At 49.8% G+C, this 14,152-nt stretch overlaps 1 protein-coding gene across 8 annotated transcripts in view; it reads right to left on the minus strand.

Moving 5' to 3' along the window:
* LOC127586119 (discoidin domain-containing receptor 2-like) overlaps positions 1-14,152 on the minus strand; it is a 119,972-nt gene that overhangs the window by 65,932 nt on the left and 39,888 nt on the right. For 2 of the 8 annotated variants that reach the window (XM_052043973.1, XM_052043965.1), the window contains exon 1: positions 11,692-11,957. The exons of 4 other annotated variants lie outside the window; for them this stretch is intronic. The gene's annotated coding sequence lies outside the window, so the exon portion shown is untranslated. Of the gene's footprint in view, positions 1-1,079; positions 1,639-11,691; positions 11,958-14,152 lie in introns of those variants that run through there. 2 more of the 8 variants (XM_052043972.1, XM_052043971.1) reach the window with 2 other exon arrangements.

Consider the following 14,152-nt stretch of genomic DNA (forward strand, 5'->3'; position numbering starts at 1 on the left):
CAGGGACATGGGCCGAATGGAACCGGCTTAGGTGGGAACCTTGGTCGGCTTGGACCAGTTGGGCCAAAGGGCCTGTTTCCATGTGCTATGACTCTGTGACAACGACCAAATACTTTGCAGTCACTCGGGTAACTAGTCCACACCTACAACACAGAGACAGGTCCTTCAGCCCAACTCATCCATACTGACCATGATGCCTATCTATGCATTTGCCCACATTAGACTGATAGTCCCATGTCTTTCCTCTCCCTCTTCAAAGGCCACTTAAACGCCATAATTGTACCCATTTCCTTTGGCAGGCATGGTAGCGTAGTGGTTAGCATAACACTTTACAGCGCCAGCGACCCGGGTTCAAATCCGGCCGCTGTCTGTAAGGAGTTTGTACGTTCTTCCCGTGTCTGCGTGGGTTTCCTCTGGGTGCACCGGTTTCCTCCCACATTCCAAAGACGTATGGGTTAGGAGCTGTGGGCATGCTATGTTGGCGCTGGAAGTGTGATGACACTTGCGGGCTGCCCCCAGAACACTCTACGCAAAGATGCATTTCACTGTGTGTTTCGATGTACATGTGACTAATAAAGATATCTTATCTTATATACCCACCACCCTCTGTGTGAGAGGACCTTCCTGCCAGAGCCCCTTTAAATTTCCCCTCTCTCACCTTAAACCTGTGCCCTCTGGTTTTAGACTGCCCCACCCTAAAGAAAAAGGCTTTGACTATCTACCTTACCTATGCCCTTCATTATTTTATGAACCTCTGTAAGGTCACCCTTCAGCCTACAACGTTGCAGGGAGAATAAACCCAGCCTATGCAATCTCATTCGCTCTCAGCAGCACAGAAACAGGCCCTTCGGCGCGCTAACCCTCTGACCAAATCCTATCCCATTTACCAAAACTTAAAGCCCGCACGTTTTTAGCAATTCAAGCTGGGCGCTTCAATGTTACGACAGTCTCTGCCTCCGGCGCCCCCAGGGGCAGTGTGCTCCAGATTCCGATCGCCCCACTGTAAACCAAAATATTTCTCCTTAGATCCACCCCACCCGCAAAGAATTCTTCCTCAGTCCCCCCTTCTGCATAGTTACCAGGAGCAAGTTGTCAGCCGTATTGTTACTGAAGGGGTGATTCTGCGCGCAAGGGTCGACTGCTTTTCTTGGTTACACTGTTCCCCGTTGAAGGAGATTAGCAGATTTGGGGTCGCTCAGGAGGTACTGAATGATGTTCCGGTGGGCTTTCTCTCGCCGATGAACCTCCGCCTCGCTGGCCGGGCGTTCTCTGCACGGGCAGCGGTGCACTGGTGGGGGGAGATCTACTGATATTTTTGTTGTTGCTGTGTGCTGGGGGACGCATTTAAAACGCCAGCCGGTCTGTGCAAACAGCAACTGTGTGCATTGACAAAGGCAGGGTGAATGGCTCCGCTGAGCTGTGACTTCGCACAAAAGAGCGAGTTTACTCCCTCCCACCGACCAGCCTGCGACGCCGCTGAATAAACAGCACCTCCGTTCATTCCGAGTACAATGAATTCCGACCTCTGGCACTCCAGGTCTTCCCATAAAACAGGAGCGCAGGGCTCGTATCCCGGGCTACAGGTCTCTGGAATTTCGGCGCTGAAGAGGTTAACAGACAGGTGCTGAACCAGGGGGGTGGGGCGGGCTTGAAGAGCGAGCTTTGTGCCTTCTTGTTGTGGAGAGAGGTTGAGCAGGTTGGGAGGCTTTTTTTCCCCTGCTGGGAGATCCCACGGTTAACCCTTGGCGATCAGCTCGCTCGCTCAATGTCCGGGGAGAGATTCAACGTTAAAAGGCATCGCCCTCCTTTTATTTTTGAAAGTGGGGGAGGGGGTAGGAAAGAGGGGAATCTGGACGCCCCCCCCCCCACCTCCCAAAGCCCTTTACAAGCGCCCCGTCCTTGGCCGGGCTTTGGAAGCGCGGTCACCGGGCCCCGCGATTTGGGGACGCCGAACGAGGCACAGCAAGATCCCACGAGGTTGAGGCGTGGACAGCCCTGGAGGGGTGGGCGGTGGTCGGGACACCGTGAGGAAGGGGGGGGGGGAAGAAGAGGGATGGGGGGGGTGAAACTTTGGAAGTGTAGGCCCCCGCATGAGGCGTAGTTAGGGATGTTTGGTTTTGCACAGCAAGATCCCACCAGTTTGATGCGGCAAGGTGTGGGGGGGGGGAAGAAAGTGTATAGTCTGGAGGGGTGAGGGGTGACCAGGCCCCCTTATGAGGAAGGGGGGCGGGTTAACGTCGCACAGAGGGCGTAGTTGGCAGGGTGTTGGGTCCCGCACAGCAAGATCCCAACAAACCAAAACGGGACAGCGGCAAGGTGGTCTCTGGAGCATTGGCCAGGACATTGGCGACCCACTTCTAAGTGGGGAGAGGAGGGGTGGAGAAAGAGGGGATGTTGGCTTCCACGCAGCAAGATCCCACAAACGATCCTGTTTTACTCGCTGCTGCTGCTGGAATGGGGTGGGGTGGGGTGGCGTAAATCTTCGCCCAAGACACTCAGCGAGAAAACTGTCAAAGCGCGGTCTCCGTTTCTTCCTTCTGGATGCAGGGACAGGCGGGGCTCGATTGGTGCACGGCACGATCCCACAGAAGCAGCCCTGCGATGTTAGTTGCCCCGTTTCCCCGTAAACTTGGGACCAGCGCAGTCCGTTCATCGGTTTAAACAGCTGCGGCAGGGCAAGAGTCCCGCTGCAAGGCGACTGACGAAGCCTCGAACTCAACAACCTCCCCACCCCCACAGGCAAGAGTCTGGGGCTGGGGTGCCTCATGTCTGGAGCCTTTCGTGTCTGGAATCTATCAAATAAATCTTCCCAACTGTATCACCTCCAGCATCCTTTCCTAGCGTCACGCAGCACAGAAACAGGCCCTTCGGCCCACAATAAACATGCCAACCATAAACACTAATCCCATTGGTCGACAGCCTTCCAAAACTTGGAAATTCAAGTGTTCACCCAGATACTTGCCTCCACCGTCCCTTCAGACAGTGTGTTCTAGATTCCAAGCACCTTCTGGGAGGGGGAAGGAAATTTTCCCTCAGATCTTCTCTGAACATTCCTTCTCTCAGGGAGGTAACATTCACCCCTCCGGCAACTTCACCGACTGGAACAGACCTTGCTCATTGAGGGTCGTCTATACCCTTCTGAGACCAGGACAGCCCATAATAGGCACCCAAAGGTACCGGGGAGAAACAACCAACACTGCCTCCACAGAAGTCCTTCAAACCCACTGGTGGGAGCAGCGAATTGAAGCCGGCATCCTTCCCCAGGACAACGTCCCACCATCTGGGGCCTAATTTGACTCCCGTCGCCTTCCAGACACTAAGATTGCCATCACTTTCCCCAGTTTTCTGCTGGCAGGGGATTGCTCAGCCCAGCAGAGGAAAAAGGTTCAAGGGATGTTCTCCCAAGCATCCCCCCCCCCAAGCACCCGCTCGCCGTGCCCCCCCCCCAAATTCCTGGGAATCCTTATCCCACGATGGCTCAAAATGGAGAAGGGACTCTTGGGATGCTGTTAGAGTCTCGAGAATATTGAGCAAATGGCAGAAGGGGTGTCCCACCTCCTAAAGTGCCCAGCCAAGCACCTCCAGCTCTGGAAAAACCTGCTGTTCCAGCACGGATCACCTCGGAACTGGAGTGGAAAAGAGAGCAGGGTGTGTTCTGAGGGGAGTGCCTGAGAAGAGGAGGATTTGGTTGCTCGCTGGCTCCGCAGTTCCAGTTTGATTTCAATTCAGTGCTCAGTTCCTCGCTCACACAAAGGGCCCTTCAATGGCACTGACATCACACCATGACTCACCCTGAGCTGCTCTGAATCCTAATCAGCAACAAAGCACTGGGAAAGCACATGAGAGTGGAGTTAATACACAGGCACCTGTGAGTCAGTGCCCTTCAGTCCCAGAATCCTCCAACCCTCAGGTTGGTGGGGGTGGGGTTGAGAGGGGGGGGCTTGCTTCAGTGCCAAGGGTGTGAGAGGCCAGTCTGTGGATTCTTTTATCATGGGGTAGCAGCTACTGTCACACCACACCAGAGCCTGTTACATGTGTACATATAAATTCTCACACGGGCACTGACCGGCTGGGGCAGTGGGTCACACACCATCCCATTCCCCTCTGGGACCAGGTGGGGCAGTGGGTCACACACCGTCCTGTCCCCCTCTGGGACCGGGTGGGGCAGTGGGTCACACACCGTCCTCTCCCTCTCTGGGACCGGGTGGGGCAGTGGGTCACACACTGTGCCACACTCAGACACACAGAAACTCTCTCCCACACACTTGAACATGCACCACTGACACACACATGCAGACATTCTTGCCCACATCCTCCTCTACCCCCCCCCCACAAACCCTTCCCTGAACCCCTCCCTCCATTAGCCCCCCCTTCCCTCAGTCTCCCTGGACCTCCATCTCCTGTGATCCCCAGATCTTCCCAGCCTTTGCCCCATGCATTTCCCTCCAGTGTTGCTAATTGTATTAACGTTCTGCCTCAATGGAGAAAGAACATAAGGAGCCGAAGTCGGCCGTTCGGCCCATCGAGTCTGCTCTGCCATTCTATCATGAGCTGATCCATTCTCCCATTTACCCCACTCACCCACCTTCTCACCATAACCTTTGATGCCCTGGCTACTCAGATACCTCTCAATCTCTGCCTTAAATACACTCAGTGACTTAGCCTCCACAGTCACCCGTGGCAACAAATTCCAAAGATTCACCACTCACTGGCTAAAGAAATTTCTTCACATCTGTTCTGAATGGGCGCCCTTCAATCCTGAAGTCATGCCCTCTTGTACTAGACTCCCCTACCATGGGAAACAACTTCACCACATCTACTCCGTCCAGGCCTTTTGACATTTGAAGTGTTAAAGAGGGCAAGAGAAAGATATTATATGCACAGAGAGTCAGTCCCAGAGGGAGAGAGGACAGTGTGTGACCCACTGCCCCACCCAGTCCCAGAGGTGGGGGGGGGGGGGGGGGGGGAAGAAGAAAAAAAGAAAAATACAGGACTGTATTCAACCTGTTGGAACCTTTTCACATCTGTATGGCAGTATTGGCCACCAGCAATACAAGTTGTTAGATCTTGCTCAGCAAATGGAATGTCAGGAATTCCCACTGGATACGGAAAGAACACTTCCCACCTTGCCTTCCCGCGCAGGATCTCGTGGAACGGGTCCTACATCCGCCGTAAGCGGCAGACGCCAGCCAGGAACACGAACCTCCCTCGGATAACCCTGCCTGCTGCAAGCCAAGACTTCATGCTGAGCCACTGGTTTAAATCCAATCTGCTCTGGGATGAGCCTCCGCAACTGCTTTGGGTTTCCATTCAGCAAGGTGGTGCAGGGGACATGGCGCAAACATGAGGAGATGCACGCAACCGAGAAGGGGGAAGGAGGACTGAGAGGGGAGGAATGGCCTCCTTCCCATTTCCACCTAGTCGTTGGAGGGGATTGGCCGAGCCTCCGATTAAAATGAAAGCATCTCCCCTCAGAGAAGCCTCCTTATTTTTCCATTTCCAACCCCCCCCCCCCCCACCACCACCATCCTGAAGTGACCTCAGAGCACATGGAGACAAGTGGCAGGCAAACTTTGTCACCATGGCAACCGCCAGGCTCTGCGGCCTAGTCCGTTGCTTCGGTTCACAAAGCCCTCATTACTGAGATTAAAGAGTAGCCTCCATTTGAAGATCAGACAATGAAATCATTAAAAAAACATAGGCGATCCATAACGAGACATTCTTCGAGGAATTTGGAATCCTTGACAGTCAGCAGACCAGCCAGTGGTGTGAAACTCTTGCGAGGCAGCTTCAACAGGGCCAATTCTCTCTCAGATAGGGCTCCTCTCTTTATATCTGTGCCCCTACCGACCACCAAGCCTGATTGTTTGCACTCCCTGCATGAGCCTTTGTGCTGGTGAAGCATTAATTATTAACCTGCTGAAGCAGAGCTCTGACTGAGCTGTCTAGACTCAGTGTCGGGCTTGCTTCTCCATCACGGCTGCCTTCACTTGCATGCTTCAGCTTGGGAGGGGCGGGGTGACCTAGTTCAGGCCCTGCATAGCTGAGGCGGCCCCTATGGCTGGGGCAAGGGGCAAATTCAACTGAAGCCCTTGTGTATAAGATTCCAATGGCATTGCTCCTAGGAGAAGCAAAATTTAACCCTCAAACAGCACCAATAAAGAGAAGGCAGCTCACCCGGGAATTACTCTGTGGGATCTTGCTGTGCAAAAATTACTTCCTCATACCAAGGGACTGAATGGCTGGAATCTGCCTTTCTGGCTCTGATCTTGTGCAAGGTGATATTCTATTTTTAAAAAACTCATCCAAAACAAGAAGTCAAAACCAGGGAAGGCGACAGACAGTTTGTGCACAGTATACTCCAGACAACAGCAGGTGCAGGAAGGGGAGGCAGGTTGAAGGCAAGTGTCTCTGGTGGTAAGGAGGTCCCTCACTACTGGTGCTGGGGTACTCTGCTGAGATGGTACCTGTAGCCTTCTGAGCCAACAGGATGACCGATGAACCCAGACTGCCAGAGTGGAGGGGAGGGAATTCCCCTTCTCTCTCTGTCCCCCTTCCCTGCCTCCCTCTGTCACCCACAGTAAGCGGAGGAGATTAACTCTCACCCTCCTCTGGAAACAGGTCGCCCTGTGTCCGATTGCGAGTGGGGAGCAGTGTGTTGAAAGGGTTAATCCCCTCTGCTGAGATCACGCGATGCCCCAGGAGGGAGATGGAGCCGGAAGAGATTTAAAGAGGCAGCGTTGCTGTTTTTAGGCTGGTGCCAAAGTGTAAACTCGCGGTTAGCCTGATCCTACCTGTCTGTGGCAGTCGGCATTCATTCAGAAAGTTCCAAAACAGTGTACGAGGGCTCGGGAGAGACACGTTCACAAGCAAGTTCTGACCCGACACACAAACCAAGCACAGCGATAATTTGCTTGAAAGAAACAAATCCCAGAGTGTCATAGAGTCACACAGTGTGGAAACAAGCCCTTTGGCCCAACTCATCCATGCTGACCAAGGTGCCCACCTAAGTGAGTCTCATTTACCCATGTTTGGTCCATATCCCTCTAAACCCCTCCTACCCCAATCAAAATGTCTCTTAAAATGTTGTTAATGTACCTGTTTCAACCAGTTCCTCTGTCAGCTCGTTCCATATACTGACCACCCTCTGGGTGAAATAGTTGCCCCTCAGGTCCCTTTTAAATCTTTCCCGTCACCTTAAACCTATGCCCTCTAGCTTTTGAATGTCTCTCCATGGGGAAAAAACCCACTAAGCATTCACCCTATCTAAGCTCCTCATGATTTTGTGCACCTCTACAGTCTCCTACATTCCAAGGAGGGAAGTCCTAACCTGCACAGCCTCTCCCCAAAACGGAGGCCCTCGAGCCCTGGCAACATTCTTGGCAATCTTCTGTGCACTCTTTCAAGCTTAACGATGTCCTTCCTATGGAGAGGGTGACCAAAACTGTGCACAATACTCCAAAGTGTGGCCTCACTGGAGTGGCTCCTTAAGGAAGAGAAGCAGTAGGCCATTCAATCCCTCGAGCCTGATCCACCATTCAATAAAATACTTTACCTCGGTGCCGCCTTCCCACACTAACTCCTGCTTCACCTGGTACCCAAAAACCGATCCATCTTTGTCAACAACTGAGCCTCATCAGTAGAGAGTCCCTAACATTCATCAACCTTCGGGGGGAAGGGATTTCATCCCAGCCCCGAATGGTCTGCCCCCTATTCTGAGCCCGTGACCCCAGATTCTACACACCCCAACAGAGGAAAATGGCAACACTGCAGTCACGCTGGTAAACTCCACAAGTTTTATGCGTTTCAATGAAATCACCTCTCTTTCTGAGCGTCAGCCTCAGAATGAAGGAACGTCCCTTTAGAACGGAGATGAAGAGCAATTTCTTCAGCCAGACGGTGGTGATTCTGTGGAATTCGTTGCCACAGAGGGCAGTAGGGGTCAAGTCATTGGGTGTATTTAAGGCAGAGATTGATGAATTCTTGATTGGTGAGGGGGGTTAAGGGTTATGCGGAGAGGACAGAAGAATAGGGTTGGGGGAAGAAAAGAAAGATCGATTGAATGGCAGAGCAGAGTTGATGGGCCAAATGGCCTAATTCTGCTCCTATCATCACAGGCACAACCCTTCCTGCCATCAAGGTCACCTCCAAGAGGCGGTGCCTCAAGAAGGCAGCATCCATCATTAAGGACCCTCACCACCCGGGACATGCCCTCTTCACGTTACTGCCATTGGGGGGAGGAGGTACGGAGCCTGAAGACCCACACTCAACATTTCAGGAACAGCTTCTTCCCGTCTGCCATCAGATTTCTGAATGGTCCATAAACCCAACCTCATTATTCCTCTTTTTGCATTATTTATTAATTTTTGAAACTTATAGTAAATTTTACGTCTTGCACTGTACTGCTGCCACAAAACAACAAATTTCATGACACATGTCAGTGATAATAAACCTGATTCTTTCTCCAAATTCATTCTTTGCCAAGGATTATTCCTCAACTATGTTACATTATTACTTGATCATTTCTTCCAAACCAAATTTTATTCAATTGCCTATAAACTAGCTATCTTTTGGTTAATTATGTTGCCTCTCAAGCTATTACAACCCGCAACAGGCTCTTGATTTCCTTTAATATCTATCCATATCTGAAAATTTCAGATTATGTAATTAAATGGATTGAAATTCCCCAGCTACCGCGGTTGGGTTTGAACACCATCTCCTGATCGTTAATCCAGCCCCTGGGTTACTAGTGCAGCGACACAGCCCCTTGAATTTCTCATAATATCTCATAACAGAAGGAGGCCATTCAGCCCATTTGATGGCACAGTGTTGGAGCTGTTGGTGTTGCTACCACCCAGGTTCGATCCCGGCCTCTGGTGCTGTCTGTGTGGAGTTTGCATGTTCTCCTTGTCACCATGTGGGTTTCCTCTGGGTGCTCTGGTTTCCTTCCATGTCTTAAAAAATGTGGTAGGTTAAATGGCCACTGTACCCTTAGCGTGTAGGTCAGGGGCAAGTGAATCGGGAGTATTAATGGGCAAGAAGGAGAAAATGGGTTACAGGGAGATGAGTGGGGGAATGGGAAAGCTCAGAGCTGGCATGATCTTGATGGGTTGATGGGCCTCCCCCCAAATTGTACAAAAATATGAGAAATAACAAGCATACGTGCCCACTTATTTCCCCATGCTCCATTACATTCTCATCAACTCCCTTAGTTTCTACCACCCAGTTACACACTTACAGCAGCCAATCAATGTACCAGCCCACACATCTTTGGGACACAGGAGGAAGTCAGAGTACCCGGGTGAAAACCCACACAATCACAGGGAGAATGTGCAAACTCCGCACAGATGGTGCCGGAGGTCGGGATCGAACCTGGAACCCTGGAGCTTATGAGGCAGCAGCTGTAACTGTTATGCCACTTTGGTGCCCTTCCCTGCAACTGCTCCTGACCCAGTAAGAACCCAACAGCAACTTGCAATTCTACAGAGCACCAAGCAGCAGATGGTTTGGGACTCCTTTGGGATAGGATCCCAAGAACTTGGACAAGTAGTTTTAAGGACTACACTGGAGAAGGAGCGAGAGTTGAAGAGGCTTAAGCTGGGGATTCCAAAGGAGCTCGACAGAAGCTGTCCTAACTGCTCAAAGCACAAGAGACTTCAGTCAACAAGAACACTTGGCATTTATATAGCATCTTTTGACACTGGAAAGTCTCCTGAGAAAATGGATCTTCAAGGCATTGAGATTGGTGTCAATTGACTTAAAACAACATACTGTGACAAAATTTAGGTTGTAAGACAAGTTTTAAAGAGAACTGAGGTGCAGGCACACAGAGACCGAGATGCAGACACACAGAGACTCGGCAACTGCAATCCTCAGGGCCCAGGCAGTGGAAGGCATGGCTGCCATTGAATCCAGGCATGGCTCAAGGCTGGAAAAGGAGGCCCCAATTCCAAGAGGCCTGTTTGACTGGATGATGCAGACAGAGTCTTGTCTGCGTCATCATTAACTACTCTCAAGGATTTCAATCAAATCTTTTGACGGTTTGTTTTATTCCCATGAGATCTCCCACAAGAAGCCCCATGGTCCATCGTCGACCTCCCACATCATGCCAATTCTCAGCAAAGTCTCCTGGATTTTGGTAAAAACATACCCGACTCAACCGTGTCACGGTTCAGTGAGTAACAATCGCACCTCTCATTCTGAAGGTCTTAACCTCTTGTACGATAAGATGGACTCTTCTCCTCAATCTACCTCCCCATGGCCCTTGCACCTTATTGTCTGCCTGCACTGCACTTTCTCTGTGACTGTAACACTATATTCGGCATTGATATTGCTTTTCCCTTGTGTTACCTCAATATACTGATGTGATGAAATGATCTGTCTGGACGGCATGCAAAACAAACTTTCTCAGTGTACCTCAGTACATGTGACAGTAATAAACCAATTTACTGGTTTTATTTCCTGCAATCCCTTGATCCTAGATTGACGTTCCAAATGAAACAAAGAACATCCAATAGTACAGCACAGAAACAGGCCCTTTGGCTCATGATATCTGTGCCAAGCCGGACGCCAAATTAAACTAGTAATTTTGTATCTTTGTACTGTACTACTGCCGCAAAACCACAAATTCCATGTAATCTAAGTCAGTGATAATAAATCTGATTCTGAAAGAATCCCTTCTGTCTGCAAATGATCCATATCCCTCCATTCCCTGCAATATAAACACTGAGGCTTAAAATCTGAAATTAAAACAGAAAATGCTGGGATGTATCAGCAGGCCAGGCAGTATCTGAGAGGAAAACAGAATTAACATTTGTGTTTGACTGTAACGTTTTCCAACATTTTCCGATTTTATTCCCGATGCTGTCCTGAGCGTGTGCAGTACTGCCAAAAAAAAGCTGCCTTTCATTTGATGCCTTAACCCAACAGCTCCTGTCAAATATAAGATCCCTCGGTGACATTTCAAAGAGCTGCCCTGTATCCTCGATCATTCCCCCCCCCCCCCCCCATAGATTATCTGGCTGCTGTCACACTGCTGGTAGTGGGAGCTTTCCGTGCATAGATTGATTACCCCGTTTCTGGCAGAAGGCACTTGAAGGGAAGTCATTGGTCATCCGGGGCACTGGGATGCACCTGTTGACTAGTTCCAATATAGAACGTAAATCCATATCAAAGGATTTAAATCCATATAGACCACATCAACTACACCATCCTCATCGAGACACTTTAAAAAAAACAAGTTAATCGGACAGAATCTCCCTTAACAAAGCCATACTGAGTATTCTTGATTAATTCCTATGCAGATTAATTCTATTCCTCAGAAAATTTTCCCCCTCAGGAATTTACCTACTTCCAATGTTTGCGAAGTCCTTTGAACTTTATGGGTAAACATTCCCTTTTAAAACACCTGGAATAAAAATACAGCTAGAGGGAAATAAAAGCAAAGTCCACACCCAGTAAATGAAGGCGCTTCTAATTACTACGATCGACTGCTTAAAAGGCAAGAGGCAATGGTTAATAAACCCTACGGTATATTTTAAACTTGCTTTCTCCTCTTCAACCGGCGAGGAGCTGCCTCGAGGTGAATTAGTCGGAGGCAGAGCATGGATGCAGGGCGAGGGAAGGGGTTTGCGAAGTTTTTGCAACAACCTTCCCCGCAAAGTTACGCCAGAGTTGTCCCAACCGCGTTACCTGGAGGTAGATCCAAAGGCCAGCACTTCTCCTCCCGGACTCCAACCCGAAGATTGACCTCAAATCCCTCTCCTCGCCTTCCCACTGTCCGTCCTGGGACGGGGGGCGAGAAAGGACTTTCACGGTAAGGTGCCTGGAATTTCACAGCAGCCTGCGCACCGAACTGAAACCATCCCGAACTCCTGAGATCCTGCTCGTTTATTAACATAATATATGCCGTCTTGTTTCTCAGGAGGCAGCCAATGGTTTTCCTCGCTGTGGCTCACTGGCCCCCGCCCCTCTATCCCAATACATTCTGTGCACTGGAGAAAGTTTGTGAGCCGCAGAGGAGGTGAAGGTGGGGAAGCTATGGGTGTGTGTATCTCCCCCTTCCCCCTCCCACTCTCACCCAACCAACCAACCCCTCCTCTGTGAAAACTTCGCTGAGATAACAAACCTTGCTCGGACCCGTCTAAGCGAGCCTGCTGCCGCCGCCCCCTGCCTTGGAAGCCGAGCGACTATTGGGAGTAAGCTACGCTACCGGCGAGAGATTCAACACCGAGCATTCAGGGGTTCAAGGGAGGAATAGAAACATAAACCAGTGCAGCACTGGAACAGGCCCTTCGGCCCACAATGTCTGTGCTGAGCAAGATGCCAAATTAAACTGATCCCTTCTGCCTGTACATATCCAATTAGAGTCAGAGTGCAGGAAAAGAAACAAGACAAAACTGAAGGCACTTTAACAAAAAAAAGATCAGAACATAAACAGAATTCAACAAAAGAGGAGCAGCACATTGTTAAGGTAAAGAAAAGTACCATACAAGAGTAATATAGAAAAAACTTCTATACTTTGTCTTTGACTTCTTCTCAGATATTCCCTCCATTCCTTGCACACTCAAGGACTACAGTTTAGGGTTCTTCTGCCACTGGAGGGGTGGGGTCAGGCGAGAAAACCCCTTAAATATAGTAAATAGGGGACTGGGTAGCCCCCAGGGAGCTACACGTGTGGCATTGGTGCCATTTTTTTTATATATAAAAAGGTAACACTAATGTAAAGGCTTGCACTGTTTTATAATTGTATATGGTTTGTCCTTTATTTGTCTTTTATTATGAATAAAGTTTATTCTGGAATTTAAAAAAACCTCTATCAGGTCTCCCCTCAGCCTCTGACACTCCAGTGAAAACAACCCAAGTTTGTCCAACCTCTCCTTATAGCTCATACCCTCTAATCCAAGCAGCATCTTGGTAAACCTCTTCTGCACCCTCTCCAGAGCCTCCACATCCTTTCTGTAATGGAGTGACCAGAACTGCACACAATACTCCAAGTGTGACCTAACCAAAATTTTATACAGCTGCAACATAAGGTCCTGACTCTGGAATGCTATGCACCTAGCGATGAAGGCCAGCATGCCATACACCCTCTTTACTACTTCATCTACTTGCGAGGCCACTTTCAGGGAGTCATAGAGTAATACAGCACAGAAGCAAGCCCTTCATCCCAACTGGTCCATGCTGACCACTCCATTCTCCCTGCTAGTCCCAATTGCCCCTGTTAGGCCCATAACACTCCAATCCTCTCCCCTCCATGTACCTATCCAAATGCCTCTTAAATGTTGAAATTGTACCACCTCGACCACTTCCTCTGGCAGCTCATTCTGGATACTCACCACCCTCTGTGTAAAGAAGTTACCTCCCAGGTCTCTTTTAAATCTCTCCCTTTTTATCTTCTATCTGTCCCCTCTAATTACGGACTCCCCAACCCTGGTGAAAAGACTGTGACCGTCCACCTTATTCATACCCCTCATGATTTTATAAACTTCTATGAGGTCACCCCTACACTCCAAGATCCAACGTGGCCAACCTCTCCCTATAACTCAGGTCCTCTTGTCCAGGCAGCATCCTCATAAATCTCTTCTGCACCCTCTCCAGCTTGACAATGTCTTTCCTGCAACAGGGTGACCAAAACCGTACACAGTACTCCAAGTGCGGCCTCACCAACGACTTATACAACTGCAACATATTGTCCCTACTCCTAAACTCGATGCCCCGACTGATGAAGGCCAGTGTGCTAAACGCCTTCTTCACCACCCGGTCTACTTGTACGGCCACTTTCAGCGAACTGTGCACTTGTACTCCCAGGTCCCTCTGTTCCACAATACCCGTCAGTCCCCTGCCATTCACTGTGTAAGTCCTACCCTAGTTTGACTGTCCAAAATACATCACCTCATACTTATCTAAGTTGAAATCCATTTGCCATTCCTCAGCCCATCTCTCTAACTGATCAAGATCTCTTTGCAATTCATTGTAACCTGCTTCACTATCAACAAGACTCCTTAATTTAGTATCATTAGCAAATTTGCTAACTGTGCCATGTGCATTCATATCCAAATTATTTACATAAGTAATGAATAACAGAGGTCCCAACCCTAAGGCCTGGGGCACCCACTAGTCACAGGCCTCCAGTCAGAGAATGGACCTTCAA

The sequence above is a fragment of the Pristis pectinata genome, chromosome 34 (assembly GCF_009764475.1).
Source record: "Pristis pectinata isolate sPriPec2 chromosome 34, sPriPec2.1.pri, whole genome shotgun sequence".
In the NCBI taxonomy this organism is placed as follows: Eukaryota; Metazoa; Chordata; class Chondrichthyes; order Rhinopristiformes; family Pristidae; genus Pristis; species Pristis pectinata.